This window comes from Dipodomys merriami, unplaced genomic scaffold (assembly GCF_024711535.1).
Source record: "Dipodomys merriami isolate MVZ:Mamm:240054 unplaced genomic scaffold, mDipMer1.0.p SCAF_10, whole genome shotgun sequence".
Classification (NCBI taxonomy): Eukaryota; Metazoa; Chordata; class Mammalia; order Rodentia; family Heteromyidae; genus Dipodomys; species Dipodomys merriami.
In genome coordinates, this window is record NW_027202271.1 from 45462189 (window position 1) to 45479777 (window position 17589).

The following is a 17589-nucleotide window of genomic DNA, read 5'->3' on the forward strand; positions in this document are numbered from 1 at the left end:
GCCAGAAACTTCCAGGTGAGGCATTGAGAAGAAGAACAGTGTTCTGTGAGTATTGTTCAGAGAACATGACTGCCAACGAGCTGTGGTAGTTCTCTTGTCAGTAGTTCATAAGTGGAAGAAGGCCTCATTCCCAAACTGTTCAAGGCTTTTGCTACATTAGCAGATGATCAGGCTGCTTGGTCTCTTCATGGAGAGAACTTGGATTATTAAAGGAATCAGCATATACATGTTGAACCAAGGCACAGTCATGACAGAAAGAAGTCGAATATTGGGTGGTAATCCAGTTAGCTTTGGGAATCAGTGGATTTGGTAATAGTAGAACTGGCTTTGGGAACAATCAAGGTAATAATAAGGGTAGAAGGATGAACTTGGATGTCCTCAGCATGAGTTCAGCAATGTTGGTCTTCTCCCTGGCAGTGCTGCAGAGCAGGTGGGGTGTGCTAGGCATATGAGGCACTCAGCAGAGCCAGGTAGACCCTTCCGGGAATAACCAAAAGCCAAGGCAACATGCTGGGGGACCCAAATGAAGCCTTCAAATTCAGAAATAACTCCAAGATGATTCTAATTCCAGTGCAGCAGTTGCTTTGGGATCAGCATGAAATGCAAGGTCAGACAGTGGTTGTAATAAAGGCTTTGGCTCATGTAAGGATGCTAAACCCTCTGGCTGGGAAGTGTACACAGTTGGTGATTGTTTGCTCTACAGTGGTAGAAATTCACGTATTTCTAAAATCATGGTAAACATTTTATAAAATACATGTGCATTATGAATTTTCAAAATTGGTTGTTCAGTGTGGAGTATGTTGGGCAGTATTGCTGACATCTTTTTTGGGGGGGGGAGGGGGTCCGGTCGTGGGGCCTGAACTCTGGGGCCTGGGCGCTGTCCCTCAGCTCTTCAGCTCAAGGCTAGCGCTCTACCACTTGAGCCACAGCGCCACTTTCGGCTTTTTTTCTTTTTGCTTATGTGGTGCTGAGGAATCGAACCCAGGGCCTCAGGCATGCAAGGCAAGCACTCTACCACTGAGCCACCTTCCCAGCCCACTGACATCTTTCTTTAGGAAGTAGGAAGAGTTAATGGAACTTTAAAAGCTTTTGTTTCCTAAAGGATTGAAATATTGAATGGTTGAAAGTGAACTATTGTAGAGAAATGAAGAGGGGAAGTAGGTGGGGAATTAAGTCATAAACTCCAATTCATATCCTACAAAATTAAGAAAAGTGGGGCAAAGAATGAGGGAAGGTGTTGAAAGGGGTGACATTGATCAAGACACATGCTATCCATAAACTGCTTTATTGAATGGCAACTCCTTTGTACAACTATGTAATGATCATAAAAATAGATTAAAAGAAGAATGTGAACAGTTATTTGCCTGACTGGTAAATCAACACAATAAAATTGACATCAAGATCCTCCTGTTATATTTTATCCCTGAACTTGCCAAGAGAATTCTTCGTATATAGAAAGTGAAAAACATTGATTAGAACTACATTCTGTGTCTTCAATGTACAAATTTCTCTCCTTAGGAGGATCTCTTTTTGGGATATCACGAGGAGAAAAAGGTTATCTATAGGAGAAGAAAGAACAGGGAGCCAAGACAGTGTGGAAGTTAGACCTCTTTGGTGTCATTGTTCCATAGTTTGGGTTTTCAACCATATAAATTTCTTTTATAATTAAACAAGAAAGCAAAAGGGACCCCAAACTTCCATAAACAGAAAGCAACTTAAACAAAGGCATATATATATAATATTATATATAACTGTATATCCTAATGACTTTGAGATATCGTAATTGTTTTTTTAATCTTATTGTGGTTTTGATTTGTATTCCCTGGTTGATTTGTGTTTCAATGGTTAATGGTATCGAGTGTGTTTTCATAACTTTAAATATGTTGAATTTATATCCCTTGTGGTATATAGCAAAAGGCAAAATGAAAATGATCATAGAGAATTTTTAAACTATATTCATTAATCTTATCATTGATTTATGCTAGTATTATTAATTGTGAATAAGTAAGTCCATTAATGTAGCTAGAGACCCAAGTTTGTGTGTAAGAAAGGAGGCTTAAGTATTATCTAAAAATGTAATAATGCAGTCACTTTTCATTTGAATAGTAGATAGATAATCAGTATAAATGCATAACTTATAGTACTTGATTTGTTCCTTGAAAATAAACAGATAAATCTCAGAATCAGTGATAGCTCAGTAACATTAAGTTTTTGTAGTACCCAATTGTGGCCTCTAAATGGCTTTTTTTTTTTTGGTCGGTCATGGGGCTTGAACTCTGGGCTTGGGTGCTGTCCCTGTGCTCTTCAGCTCAAGGCCAGTGCTCTACGGCCACTTCCAGTTTTCTAGTGGTTTATTGGAGATAAGAGTCTCATGGACTTTTCCTACCAGGGCTGGCTTTTTTTCCCTCCCTTGTCTCCCCACTCACAATACAGACTGGGCACAGACCTGGGCTGAGGTGTATATGGGGTAAGTTTACTCTGCCTCCTTTTTCTATACAGTCACTGTAAGAACACAGTCTGTGGTAAGCACCCAGAGGCCCCAAGGCTGGCTTTGAATGGTGATCCTCAGATCTCAGGCTCCTGAGTAGCTAGGATTACAGGCGTGAGCCACTGGCTCCCGGCTAAATAGCATTTCTTTTTTTTTGGTCCGGTCGTGGGGCCTGGGCACTGTCCCTCAGCTCTTCAGCTCAAGACGAGTGCTGTACCACTTGAGCCACAGCGCCACTTCTGGCCTTTTTTTTTTTTTCCTGCTTATGGTGCTGAGGAATTGAACCCAGGGCCTCATGCATGCAAGGCAAACGCTCTACCACTGAGCCACCTTCCCAGCCCCTAAATGGCATTTCTAAGTAAAAGAAATCAGAGCTTTTTAAAGAAGTGGCTCATGCTGGGCCTATACTGTGAAGCATACAGAATGACCTGAGACATCTCAAATCTGAAGCTCATCAAAAAGACTACTGAGGTCATGACAAATGATTCAGAAGTCTACCTGAAGAGGCCCCAGGGGGCAAATATGGGACAGTTTTGAGCACCAAAAAGATTGAAGTATGTGAACATCTGTTTATGACACTACGTTAAAAACACAACACAGTGGGACAAAATGAAAACCAAACTCATCTGTAACTTTTGAAGTTGTGAGGGTGCCAAGTCATTGTTTTTTTTGTTTTTATTGTGAAAATACCATACAGAGGGATTACTATTACATGGGCAAGATAATGAGTACATTTCTTATCAGGCATTGCAAGCACTATAGCCTCCCACTTTGTTTCCCCTTGCCCCCTCCCCCCCCCCCCCGCCAAAGTTGTAAAGTTCGGTTTCGACATAACGTCTTGTACATCTCATTGTTGCAATGGGTCCACCTGTATCCCTATTTAAACAATTTGTTTTTTCCCTTCCCCTCCACAAAGTATACCAACATCAAATACAGTGAAAACAGGGGTTATATCGTGGGGGAGGGACATACAAAGCAACAAAAAAAATCATCTTATAAATGTGCTAGAAGCAATCACAAGAAAGAAAAAACATTTGAATTCTTATCTTGGGGTTCATTTCGCCTAACATCAACTTATTTGACTGTTTCTGTTTGTCTCAGACATATACTAGTAATTGCAAATAAGGGAAACCATGGGACCTATGGTTTGTTGGGCCTGGCTTACTTCACTTAATATAATTTTTTCCAAATCTTTCCATTTTCTAACAACTGGGGCAATGTCATTCTTTCTGATGGAGGCATAGAAGTCCATTGTGTATGTGTGTATATATATACCACATTTTCTTGATCCATTCATCTACTGAGGAGCATCTGGGTTGGTCCCATACCTTAGCTATGGTGAATAATGCTGCAATAAACATAGTTGTGCTGGTAGCCTTAGTATGGCCTTGTTTGTGATCGTTTGGGTAAATGCCCAAAAGTAGGATTGCTGGGTCACAGGGAGCTCTATGTAGAGTCTTGTGAGGAACCTCCATACTGCTTTCCAAAGTGGTTGAACAGGTTTACACTCCCAGCAACAATGCAATAGAGTTCCCTTTTGGCCACATCCCCTCCAGCATCTGTTGTTATTAGATTTTTTATTATAACCATTCTAGCTGGGATGAGGTGGAATCTCAATGTTTTTTTGATTTGCATTTCTTTTATGGCTAGAGAAGCTGAGCATTTCTAAGATTCCATTATCTTCCAGTAACACCACAGGCTGGAGACTAAGCCTATAGCACTGAGCCTTTGGGGGGGTATTTATTATTCAAACCATGATATCTACAAACCCATCTATGGAGCTAAAAATCTGAACTCTTACGCATTATTTTATTTTTGTTTCAAGAGTGGTTGCCTGTATAGTTTAGAATTTCTTATTTTTAATTTTGGAGATAGATTTTAAACCATGAGTAAATAGGAATAAATCAAATGGAACAACATCTGTACTTCTTGCTTGTGAGAAAGATGAAGGTGGCATTCTTATTGTAACAACTACAAAGACCTACACAAATGTAAGCTGTGATAAAAGTGAAATATGTATCAAGTTTCTTCACATTCATGAAAGAATAAAACCTGCAGATGGTAACTTTGAAGCCAAGAAAATAACATTTATTTATGCTTGCTCTCCAACAAAATATATCTGATCATCTTTTTTAGTAGAAATACAGGCCTGGGGGGGAAATACAGCTAATCTCATTTCTCATTTGTTTCTAAAATACTTTTAGGACCATTATCATGATAAAATTCTTTAAAATTGTCAAAGCAAACAAATGAAATTTAGAACTTCCCTTGCCATGACTTGCTTTACCCCCTGCAAATTACAAAAGCAAGTGGCTTTGGTAAAACCTGGGTGCGCCCGTGGGCACGCACAGACCTTGCATCATCTGTCATGTGTCATGCTCTAGATGTCAGAAGTCATAGTCATCATTCTTGCTGCAGGGTGTATGAGATGATGCAAAATACCCGCAGTGCAGTACTTCATGGCTGGTCTCCCCTAGTGATTGATGCCCTAGAGATGTTTGACTATAGCAGAGGAAATTATACTGATGAGTCTGACATTGTTGTTTCCTTCAAGAATCAAAGTACTAAATACAGTTAAGCTGAATGACAAAATTTTACTCACATTCAGAATGAAAGAATAATCAGTGAGGGCATCAAAATGAAAGAAATGATCACTCTCACTAATATTCATTCAGTCTATGTTAAGTGCTATGCTAAGTTCCATAAATAACTTGATCACATTTAGCACTCTCAGTAATCCCATTTTCTAGCTGAGGTGGCTGAAGCACAGAGGTTATGTGACTTTCCTGAGGTGACACAGTTGGTAAGAGGCAGAACTGGTCTATATACAACCCTCTCCCCCTGCGGCCCCCAGGCTTTGCTCTCTATCCATGGTAGTTTCAGAGTCAGCAGGAGGCAAACATTCAGAATCTACCTCTGCTATAGTATAGCTCCGGATAGGCTTTCAGAGCACTTTCCAAATCTTTTCAATTTTACAGATTCCTGGAGCCAAGTAAACGGATGGAGCATCTATATAGCTGGCCAAACTCTCTGTACTATGATGACACACTTGGTGTGACTCTCAAGCCTAGAACTTTTCACTGGAACACTAAAACTGCTTTCTATGCAAGAGCTTGTTTAGTCTCTAGCTTCTCCTCTGCCATCTTCCTCCGGACTCTATATAGCTGATAGAGTATATTAGAGCAGAGTGCCCTGACTTCTGTCTAGAGTGAAGCCATTTGGCCTTGCCACCTTGCAAGACAGTTAAAGGTCATTGTAGCGGATGTTCAGTCAAGACTAGAAAGTAGGCTGGGAAGGGAGGTGAAGGGTAAACAAAGGAGGAGGTTGCAATGCTTGGTAAGAAATGTATGCATTATCCTGCCCATGTAATATAACCCCTCTGTACAGTATGTTCTCAAATAAAATAAAAAAAATATATCAGAAAAAAAGACTAGAAAGTAGGCCAAACATAATGAAAACATATGGCAAAGAAATGCTGATGAGGAAGTATCTATTATTGTTATTATTATTATTTACCAATTTATTAGAAAAGCATAATACCTGCTTATTTTGAAATCTTAAACATTTTCAGGCACAACTCATTATTAATACGATGTACTTTCTTCAAAAGAATGATATTTTGACAGATGCAGTTTTCATCTTCAGTGATACATGAAAACACAGGGATGAATACAGCATAGTATTTTACTTTAAATATATGTATAATGCATATGCACAAACACTTGTAAAAATGAAAAAAAATCAAGTTCAGACAACAGTGTATGCTTGAGTCATCCTGTGTGCCACTCACTGGCATGCATCTGCCTCATCTTCTTGATCCCCAGACCCGTGGGTTAGAAGTCAAACATGCTTCATTGGAGGGTCTTCATAGCTCCTTTTCCCCACCAGTATTCAACCATAGCTGCTGCCCATAGCTCCTGGAAGAACAGCAATGGGAGACTGAGACACGGGTACACAAAACAGTGAGTTACTCATAAGAAGCCTCTGGATGAAAGAATATAGATGTGAAATCTTGGCAGTATTCACTGTGTTTATTAGAAATGCAAGTCCACGATAGTAAGTTCAAAGGGAATTTTGAAGGAAATATTTCACAGTCCATTAACTCAAACCAGTAAGATTTGGGTGGCAAAGTATATAAGAATGATAGCTAGTAGACCTTGAAGGCTTAGATACTAACACAAGGGCTTTGTATTTGACCTCAGTGATTATATACTTCTTCATCAAAAGGATATGATTCTAAGTTTCTGTTGGATAAATAGGTAAAACAAATCTGATAGGGCATTCATTTTGATTTTGTCCTGAAAGTTTTAGCAAGGTAACAGGGTGTAGCAGGGTTCATACACTAAGTACATTGTTTTCTTGGCCTGTGTAGACAAATGAGTGAACTTGTTTGGCATAATGGAGGCACAAGTTTCTACTTTTTTCTTTTTGTAAAATTACGTATTTTTAACATTGGCAGGTCTTTCTTTTTCTTTCTTTTTTTTTGGGGGGGGTGAGTTGTAGGGCTTGAACTTGGGGGTTAGGCACAGTCCCTGAGCTCTTTTGCTCAAGGTTAATTCTCTACCACTTTGAGCCAGTTAACTGGCTCACTGGCTTTCCTTCCCAGACTGGCCTTGAGGTCCGATCCTCAGATCTCAGCCTCCTGAGTAGCTAGGATTACAGGTGTGGTTCACCAACACCAGGCAGGTCTTTCGTTTTTCTCAAGTCACTGTTTTAGGCCACATGTGGTTGGTCCATGAGCCTTCTGGCACATAGTCTACAATTAGAGGTAATGGACAGAGCTTCGGATTCTGGCAGACCTCAGCTTTATTAAACCTTAGCTATGTTTTCTAGTGAATATATAAGCTTGTATATCCATATTTAACTTCTCAAAATTTCAAACTTCTTAACTATAAAACTGAAGCTTTTGTAGTATTTCCAAAAGATTACTGACAATTTGTTATATAATACATAGGCACACTTTCTAAGTGTTAATTCCAACCACCTTTACAATGATGGTAGATCTACAATAATTTTTTTTTTAATTTTCTCCTGACAGTCAGTTTATACTTTAGAAAAGAATGGAAGAAACCATGCTTTTCTCATACATTCTAAAATCTTTTCAGTTTACACTTAAGTTATTAAAAAATAAATATTTGAAAGCTGGGCACCAGTGGTGCACACCTGTAATCCTAGCTACTCAGAAGGCTGAGATCTGAGGATCGTGGTTCAAAGCCAGCTCAGGCAGGAAAGTCCATGGGACTCTTATCTCCAATTAACCATCAGAAAACCAGAAATGGTGCTGTGGCTCAAGTGGTAGACACTCACCTTGAACTGAAAAGCTCAGGGACAGTGCCCAGGCCCAGAGTTCAAGCCCTACGACCAACTAATTAACTAGCTAACTAACTAACTAACTAAATATTTGATCTTAAGAGCTACCATAGGATACATCTTCCATTTTCCAGTAAATGGAGAAGACAGTCAAATTAAATAATGTTATTTACTCTTTCAAGATAGAGCCCCTAATGTTCCAAACCCACTTTAATGAGAAACCACAGGACCACATTTCCTCAGTGTACAAGAAGTCTAGTGGATGGTGGCCCCATTGTGACTGATAGTAATGGAAAGAGAAACACATTTATACCAAGTTCTTTGAAACCATCTGAGCTCACTGGGCCCCAGTGGTTCACATCTGTAGTAACTCAAGAAGCAGAGATCTCTGGGATCTCAGTTCAAAGCCAGCTTGGGCAGAAAAGTCCATGAGGTCCGTCTACTTGGCTCACTTCTGCTGCGGTCCCAGTCCTGCTGTCTTCCATTGGACTTCTTGTTGCCTCTTAAGCTATCCCTCTACTTCAGTCTATAGCCATAGCAAGCAGAATGGTTTCTTTAAGTCTACTGTCACCACTTCACTACTTAGAATCCTCCACTCACCTCCTATTGTACTTAGGTAAAAGCCAAGGTCCATGAAGTGGATTCTGCCTATCTGTCCCTTATCTCACCACTACAGCTATTTAGTGGGTGTCTTACCTCAAGGTATTTGTAATTCTCTTGTCTCTCTGTGCTGTGACCATCACTGTAAGGCAGGTTTTCTCTCATTATTTAAGCCACAGTCCATTCACTTCCCCAGAAGGGTGGGGTGTTCCCTGACTACTCTATCTAAAGGCACTCACATAGCTCTAGCCCACAGCTCATTTTATTTGAATTTATATAAGATGTTTATGTTTATCTGTGTATTTAGTTTGGGCCCCTTAGTGTGTAAATTCCAGAAGAGCATTTCTAGTGCATTCAACAATATCTGGGAAATCCAGGAGGTGAATATTGATTACATACATGAACAAATCAGTGACTTTTGCTTGTGATTGAAGATGAGAGAACTGTGTTCCTAAGACTAATTTATGCAGTTTTACCCCAGACTAATCTTCGCATCCCTAGTACTTTGCTAATTTGGACTCTGTATATGTGTAAAAACTTGTTCCCCTGTCTTAAATTAAGAAATACTGTACTTTGGGTTCTTTGTCATTTTTAGTAGTCACAGGCTGGGCACCTTGCAGAGGAGTCTGTCATTTCTTTGAAATACAGCAATATTTCCATAGCTGTTTACATGTCCTTTTCTCCAGCAATACTTGTACTTTACAGCATTCATGAGCAGAGCCAAGGCCTTACCTCTGTAAGCAAAGAGTAACAGATCCACTAGCTTTATTTGCTTCTTGATCTAAGACACATTTGTTTCTTCTAATCTTTCTCAGCCCATTTTTAGTTGTCAGTATGTCTCCCTTTCCCATCCTTTCTGTTTTACTTTCCTTTAAAAACAGCCCATAAATTTCTAGTTTGGTAAGATCAACTGCTTGAAAAGGGCCCCTTTCTCATGCTTGTTTATACAACTAAAATGTGATAATAGAGAGACCTTTTGTAAACTAGGTAGGCCATTAAACTGACATGGGCTAGGAGTGTACAAGAGATATGAATAAATTCTAATATTCCCTCAGGGAAGTTCCTGACAAAATGAAGTCCTTTGTCACATCCTGGAGTAGACCAGCACTTCAAGAATCTTCTAGAGAGGGGATAGGTTAGATTTGCCAGCAGCTATCTACTTAACCAATAGTTGTAAGAATAGCTATTTTTGTCTACTTGATAAAATGACTGGGAGGATTTTTTTTTCTTTTTCTCAAAGAAATGCATCATAGAATATAAATAGAATCTTTTGTCAGGATTACCTGGGTAATATTTACTACTTAAAATTATTAAGTATTTTCTTTTTTTTCAAAGTTGAAGCATTTTAACATTCTTTTATGAATATGACCTGAATATTGGAAGTACTAATAAAAGGAAAAAACTTTTCGAGAGTTAAGCTGTATAAAAGCCTTATTAAGATGCAAATTACTCTAATCTTGTTTCTCTTTTTTTTTTAAATTGTGAAAATACCATACAGTGGGGTTACAATTACATGGGCAAGGTAATGAGTGCATTTCTTATCAAGCATTGTTGCCTCCTCCTTTGTAAAAATACAGAACGCTTCAGGAATTTGCGTGTCATCCTTGCACTGGGGCCATGCTAATCTCTGTATCGTTCCAATTTTAGTATATGTGCTGCTGAAGCGAGCACATATATTTTCTTTTTAAATCAGTGAAAACATTTCTGTGGGAGTAGACCTTTACTTCTCAAGGTTATAATTTTTCTTCTGAAATTTTACTTGAAGCCTGAATTTCCTAAGGCTCTAGGATTTATGAGTCCTTTTGACATTGGTGATTTTCATTTTGCTGGGTGTAAGGCCCATCTGTTCTATTAGAGTTGTCACCCTTTGCAAATCTCTTTTACACCGTTGGCGGTCTGTTTCATGGTGCTCATGAGTGGCTTAAACTGACATCACGTGATATTCCCCTGTGTCACCAATGCTCCTTTTCCTGGCTGCTCCTGCATCTGTTTGGCACAGCTGCTACATCCTCTGGGGTCAGCCCCTCCACTTAGTATAAATGTTAGGAGGCAGGAAAGAGAAAAGTACTGTTGTTGGGACATCTGGCATCACAATTTGCTTGATGAAGGAAATGATCTTGGGAAAAACACCTTGATGAGGGCTTGAGGAAGGAAATGAGGCCCCAAAGGCCTGCACATTGGCAGAGTTGCTCTGCATGAGTCAAGGGAAAGATTTATTGGTTGCTCAGAGAGCAAGGGGATACATGTTAGAACAAAAGTGCAAAGAGGCTGGAAAAGGGATAGGATATCCACGAAGCAGCAGAAGACTGCAGGAGGAACCTTGATGACACTGAGCTTTGTAGTCTCCAAGCTTTTCAGTGAAGTGCATGTTTGTTTGTGGATGCTGGCGTGGGCTACATTCCAGGAGGTGAACTTGGAGGTTCATACATTCACATAATAATCCACACAGTTCCGTGCAGAGACAACATTCATGTGACCTGGATCCCAGGAACTGAAGGAGGCCCTGTATATATGATCTCTTCAAAATTGTGAGAAGGCTTTGGGTCTATAGAAACTGCAGGGTTAGTGGAAGTTAAGCAATTTCTTAGGCAGTGAGAGTCTCAGTTAACATCATATTGGTACCTGCCATATTTTGTCAATTATTGCTATACCCCAGAATAAATATTTTGCGTCAATTGAAAATTAAGAATTCTTGACAAAAGAATGTTAATATTAGTAGAAGGACTAACTCCTCATAAGACATTTTATGAATGCTTGCTGCATTTGGCTTTAATTTTATTACTGTTAATTCTTTATTACAAGGATTACCATAATAATGCATAACTAATATTTTAGTATTACCTTTGGAGGTAGATATTAAAAGCCATGGAGCACACTTGGGCCAAATGTACCTGGAACATCTGGCAGGCAGACCAGGGAGACCAGCAGGAGGCAGACAGGCCTTGCACTGAGGCAAGATCAGGACAGTCCCCAGTCCTTGCATTCTCAGCCAGTGGTCGTTGTTTTTTATTCTAGTCACAGTAGGCAGGGTCTGAGTATTTTTCCCTTTTGTGGCAGTACTGGGGATTTGAATTTAAGGTCTTGTGTTTAATGGGCAGGTATTCTACCTCTAGAATGCCCACTAAGCCTTTTTTGCTCTAGTTTCTTTTTCAGGTAGGGTTGCACGCTCTTTGGCTGGGGCTTACAGCAGATCCTAATCCTCCTACCTGTGCTCCCACAGAACTTGACTCCTTGCACAAATCCGTCCCCTCCAATGTCCCTTCCTCACTCTCTTGATAGTGAAGTTTGTGAGTCCTAGGAAAGCAGGCTGGGAAATGCCAGAGGCTTGAGGCCTGGGAGTGCCACCACGCTAGTGAGCAGCTCTTCAATGCTTCAAGTTGTGACCTTGCTCTTCAGCCATAGGGGCCCTAGACCCTATTGCACCTGTGTGAAAGAGGAAGAGACTCCCACGGGAGCAGAATTCTAAGAAAAGATGTGTGGGAAGGAGAGATGACAGCAGATGGCAGAGAGCATCTGTTCCTAACTGATTGCATTTTGGTTTCCTTCTATTAAAATGAGGGATTTGAACTATATTATTCTTTCTCAGTTTACTAAGCATTCATATGAATGATTTAATGCCCACTGATGATCACTGCCAAGTCCCAGTGTTTCACAACAGGAAACAAGGTGGTAGTTTTCTACTTTCTGCATTTCTTCTACACTTACTATCTCTGAAGAACATTCCCTCCCCAACTATTTGATTACTCTGAGATGCAGTCTTCTAAAATCAGGATGCTGTGAGCTGTATCTGGTATCATTAATTATAGAGGCATTATCAATAGCCCCGAAGCTGGAGGACTGTTGGTCCAGGTTCTCACTGTGCTGGTCCAATGGCCAACTTGGCCATGCTCTGTAACAAACTGCAAGAAGTGTGGGGTGGAGGAATATTGGATGTTATTTGTGTTAATATGTTCTCATAAGCCTCTGAATATCTTCTTTAATCTGACAGTCTCATGAGAGGTGGAAAAAGCACCATCCAGACCATTTCTCAAGAGGACCACTTGTTTTTCTGAAATTTGCAGAACAAACCGAGATACTGTCAGAATGGACTCATCCTGAAGGTAGATCTTTATCCATTCCTTTCAGCTTCCATTTTGCTTCCTTTTGGAAAGAACAGCCACTTTGGGTAAAGGATGGGGCTATGGTGTCTTTATTAGTGGCCCCCAAGCATCTCATGCATTGAGAGACTTCATAGTGGGAGCTAGGGATGTGTTTGGAAGTAATGGAGGTAGTGAATCTAGCAAGAGGCTAGAACTCTTCACAGTGTCAGTGCCTGAAAGTGAAGATGGAAGAATGAAAACCGGTGACTCTTAACATGATACCTTCTAGCTTCTAGTGTCAGTTTTATGTTTGATATGAAATGTCAGTCTTCAGAGCCCCTGATTGTAATTATTAAGTCTGATGACTTCTGCAAGTTGTGAAACATAATAATGCTCTGGGAAGAGATCTAAGTAGATCAGGATAATTTCTTGGTGTAGGACCACTGCTTACCATCCTTTTTAAAATTATTTTTCTTTTTTTCCTGACATACAGCCAGACAGACTACAATTCCTAGCCTTCACTGCAATTTAAGGAAACATAGAGAGATGTGTACCACTCTCCAGCTAAGCCCATGATGATCTGTCTATGTTCCTTTTCTCTTTGGCCTTTTCTCTTTGGTTGGAGTATAAGCAGTACCCTGACCACTTTAGAAATCATCAGCCTCCATCTTCCTGATCATTTGCCCCCAAATGTTTAATTAATAAGGTTTCTCTCCTAAGAGCCATTCCATAGCCACCTTTTAGCACCACACATCTAAAACTATCCAAAAAAAAAAAAAAAAAAGAGATAAATGTTCTGCCTTGCCAATAAACTGTTAGCAAGTCTAAACTCGGGAGATCTGTCTCCCTTGGCATTTTGAGAAGTCTTTTAATTACTTCCAGCTGAAATGGAAAAATAAACAAAATAGAAAATCATTCTGTGGTAGGCAGAATGATGCCTCTCCATAAAGACATCCATGTCTTAATCCTCAGAATCTGTAAGTATATTTCTTTACATGGCAAAAGGGACTTTGCAGACGTGATTAAGGCTACTGAGCCTGGATTCTAGATTTGCCCAGTCTAATCACAAGGGAGAAGAACTGGAAAAGGGAAGCAGAAAAATGGGTCAGATAGATGTGAGATCAGGAATTGACTCACTGTTGCTGGTTTTGGAAGTGGAGGGAGGGGCTACAAACCAAGGAGTGGAGGCAGTTTCTAGAGGCTGGAAAATAGAAGACAATACAGTCTCTAGAATGGAAGACAGCCCTATTATACCTTGGTTTTAGCTCAGTGAGACACATATCAGGCTCCTGACTTGTAGAATAGTAAATTTGTACTATTTTAACTCATTATGATACTTTGTCATGGCAGCCATAGCACTCATATATCAAACCACACAAAACACATATTTTAAAAAGTAGCTATATCACCAGGTACTGGTGGCTCATGCCTGTAATCCTAGCTATTAAGGAAACAGATCTGAGGATTGAAGTAAAAAGCCAGCCTGAGCAAGAAAATCTGTGAGACTTTTATCTCCAATTAAGCACCAGAAAACCAGAAATGGTGCTATGGTTCAAAGTGGTAGAGTGCTAGCACAAAAACTCAGACAGTGCACAGGTCCTAAGTTCAAGCCCCATGACCACCATCAACAAAAAAGTAGATATATCTTCATAGTAGGCACGTTTAAAGGCCCTTAATGTATGATTCAAATATCTGGAGGAGGAATTATGCAACATGATGCAGACTGGCGACAACTGAGGGAAACTTTTCAGTTTTCATCGTAGTGCAGTGGCTAGTATTGCTATCTAGACTGTGTGAGATTTGATTGGCCCTAGGGGAAGTCTCTGGGTATAGGAGAATAATGAAATGAGGTTATGGGTATCTTCTCATGTCATGATCTACTCATTAGAGTGAGCTGCAAATACTGTGGTCAGGCCTTTGGGCAAGAGACACAGTTAAGGTTTTTGTTTTCCTTCTAAATCTTCACCTCTCTTCTATTGCTGAAATGTGGCTAGCTTCATTATCCAACAAGAATCATCCTTCTAATTTACACCAAGCAAAACAGTTGGAAAGTAAAACCTCATATTCCGGTGAGAGGAAGAGAGGAAGGAAGCACAGAATTATTGGCCAAATCTGAATGACAGACTCTGAGGTTGAGTCCATCTTAGTTTGCCTTGGGTTAATCTTGTAAAATTTCAGAACTCTGGGAAGGTGATTAATAGTACCTGCTGTACAAAGGTGCTGAGATTTAATAAATGGTAGTCAAAGGCGATGAGTCAGCCAACTGACTGCTGTTCCTAAGGTTTCTCAGAATATGTTCATTTCTTTTTAAAGACTCTGATGAGTTCAGTAAGTCATTTATGAGTTGAGCACCAGATATCTTTGTATACCGAATATTCTTAAAGCTATCATAATTTCCTTATTGTAATTACAGTTCAGTTCTGACAATCAGTGTTATATTTGTACATAGCAATTGAGGTTTCTTTCTCTTACCATCCACATGAATCCTGTAATACAAAATTCAGCCTAACACTGAGGTCACTTGAAATCCAAAAACTATTTCTAAGTCATTTTTTTCTTAAGATATATGTGATACACTTTAAAGTAACAAGAAGCAGAAAATTATTAAAGTATAACAATCACTTTATAGGAGTATATATAATCTAACCTATTTTAATTTCTGTGTGTGTGAATATTGTGACGCATACATGTAATTCCAGTACTTTGGAAAGCAAAGTAAGAGAATCAGAAATTTAGGCCAAGCTAGGCCACATAAGAAGGCCCTGTCTTTAAAAAAAAATTGTTATTGATGGGCTGGGAAGGTGGCTCAGTGGTAGAGCACTTGTCTTGCATGCATGAGGCCCTGCGTTCGATTCCTCAGAACCACATAAGCAGGGGGAAAAAAAAAAGCCAGAAGTGGTGCTATGGCTCAAGTGGTAGCACGCTAGCCTTGAGCTGAAGAGCTGAGGGACAGTGTCCAGGCCTAGAGTTCAGGCCCCACGACCGGACTCCCCCCAAAAAATTGTTATTGAAAAATATTAAGAATGAAAGGGCATCTTGGCATAGCAGATATGGATAGATATATGAACTAAACCCATCATCTCCCTTGGCAGGTAAACATATAGATAAGACCTCCATTATATTCACTAGTCTCATTCCTTCCTCTCAACTGTCTCCTCTCTGACTGAAATATAGTTATGTCTTCAAGTGGCAGCCAAAGAAATAGTGTCATATGACTTTCTCAACCAACAGCTGAAAAATGGTGTAAAGTTTTTTTATTTGCAATATCTAGTATATGTCTGAGTCAAGCAGAAAAGGTCAGATAAGGTGATGTTAGGGAAATGAACCCTAAGATATGTGTTCAAATGTTTTTTTTTCTTTCATGCGATTGTTTCTAACACATTTATAAGATTATTTCTTTGTTGCTTTGTATGTCCCTCCCCCACAGAATAACCCCTGCTTTCAATGTATTTGATGTCGGTATAATTTGTGGAGGGGAAGGGGAAAAACAAATCGTTTAAATAGGGATACAGGTGGACCCATTGCAACAATGAGATGTACAAGTTGTTATGTCGAAAATGAACTTTTCAACTTTGGTACGGGTGGGAGGGGTGGGGGAGGGGAGACGGGGAGGATTGGGTGGGGGGGCAGGGGGAAGATGGGAAGGGATGGGAAGGGGAAACAAAGGAGGAGGCTACAATGCTTGATAAGAAATGTACTCATTATCTTGCCAATGTAATTGTAACCCCTCTGTACAGTATTTTCACAATTAAAAAAAAAAAGACAGGCAAGGGCTTTGGTTCTAGACTGTTAAAATTGCTGGAGAAAGTACATTCCCTAAATTAGGGTGGCTATGAGAATATTAAGCTTCTCAAGCTATGTTTCCAGGCTATACCAAACTGTACTCCTTGAAGTAGAACACTCAGTACTGGTTTGAAAACTTCTGTGACTAATGTAGATGGAATTGCTGAGAGGAGAAAGAGAAAGAACAAATGTCTTTAAGAATAGGAAATTTCACTAGACTCTTTGCACAATACATTTTGACGGATATACCTAGTTGTGCACAGTACATATTACTCCTTGCCTCCAACTGGTGGACTGCCCATCGTGCAGGGACACACTTAGTAAGTACTAGGGTCTCAAGTCATTGATAACTATGGTCCCAGTCTGGCTGCCCAATCTCCTAGCCCCATCACTGTCCCAGCTTTCCTCCCCAATACCCACACTATATACTGTAGTGATCAGTTAACTGAGGTACAAGTAGGTTTGTATTTCTGCCTGGCCTAGATTATATCCTATCTCAGATCAGACCTCAAAAATGAAATGCAAACTCATGTGCCAGAAGCTAAAAGTCTAAAAACATTTCAAAGTGACTTAGTCCTTTAGCTGAACTTACAAATAAATCTATGATTGATTCCTTCATTTTATTCTTTGTCCTTGAATCCCCATGCATGTTAGCAAGCACTGTACCACTGACAGTCCAATGACAGTCATCTTTAATTAATTGTGGAATAAAGAGAAGCCTGTGACTGCCTAGCCTCCCATTGGTCATAACTGCCAGTTGGTGCTATTTTAGTTCTTTGAAAGAAGCTCTGAAATTAGAAACCTGGGGTTGGGCCTTTTGGTCAGACAGATGATCCTGGTTCAGCTTGTGCTTTTTGGACTTTAGGATGGTGTGGACGCAATGCAAGTTTAGTAGAAGCTGTGCATTGATCCCGGTTGTCCTCTGGGCTAACGATCTTGTGAGAGTGTTCTTTTGCGGCACTGGTCACAGCCATGAGCTGCAGCTTCCAGTCAACCACGCAGTCATGGGGAACAACCCGTAACCCGTACTGTGCAGGGCCGTGTGTTGCCAAGCTAAGCTGTTTAGTGTGTTAGGCTTATTCTAAATGCATTTTTGGCTTATATTATTTTAAATTCAGGACATACTTGTAACCTAAGTCAAGGAGCATCTGTACTTGCATTACTGAATGTGATTTATGGAGTGACGGTGCAAAGTGTAATGCGAGCAGGCTGTCTGCCTACAGCTTGAGTTGTACTGAGGTGCAGCTGTCCTAGCACTTGCCTTTTTTTTTTTTTTTTTTTTTTTTTGCCAGACTCACAATGCCTTGTAGTCCTTCCCCAGACCCATAG

The 17589-nt window shown here is 40.0% G+C and overlaps 1 protein-coding gene and 2 non-coding genes across 12 annotated transcripts in view; 1 reads left to right on the forward strand and 2 right to left on the reverse strand.

Moving 5' to 3' along the window:
- The window catches only part of LOC138805266 (death domain-containing protein CRADD), a 189675-nt gene that overhangs the window by 144528 nt on the left and 27558 nt on the right, over positions 1–17589 (forward strand). The window lies entirely within an intron of this gene.
- LOC138806332 (small nucleolar RNA SNORA51) lies at positions 2409–2539 on the reverse strand. Its single transcript, XR_011365797.1, has one exon. It is a non-coding gene; the product is annotated as a small nucleolar RNA SNORA51 (small nucleolar RNA).
- LOC138806593 (U6 spliceosomal RNA) lies at positions 9966–10069 on the reverse strand. Its single transcript, XR_011365935.1, has one exon. It is a non-coding gene; the product is annotated as a U6 spliceosomal RNA (small nuclear RNA).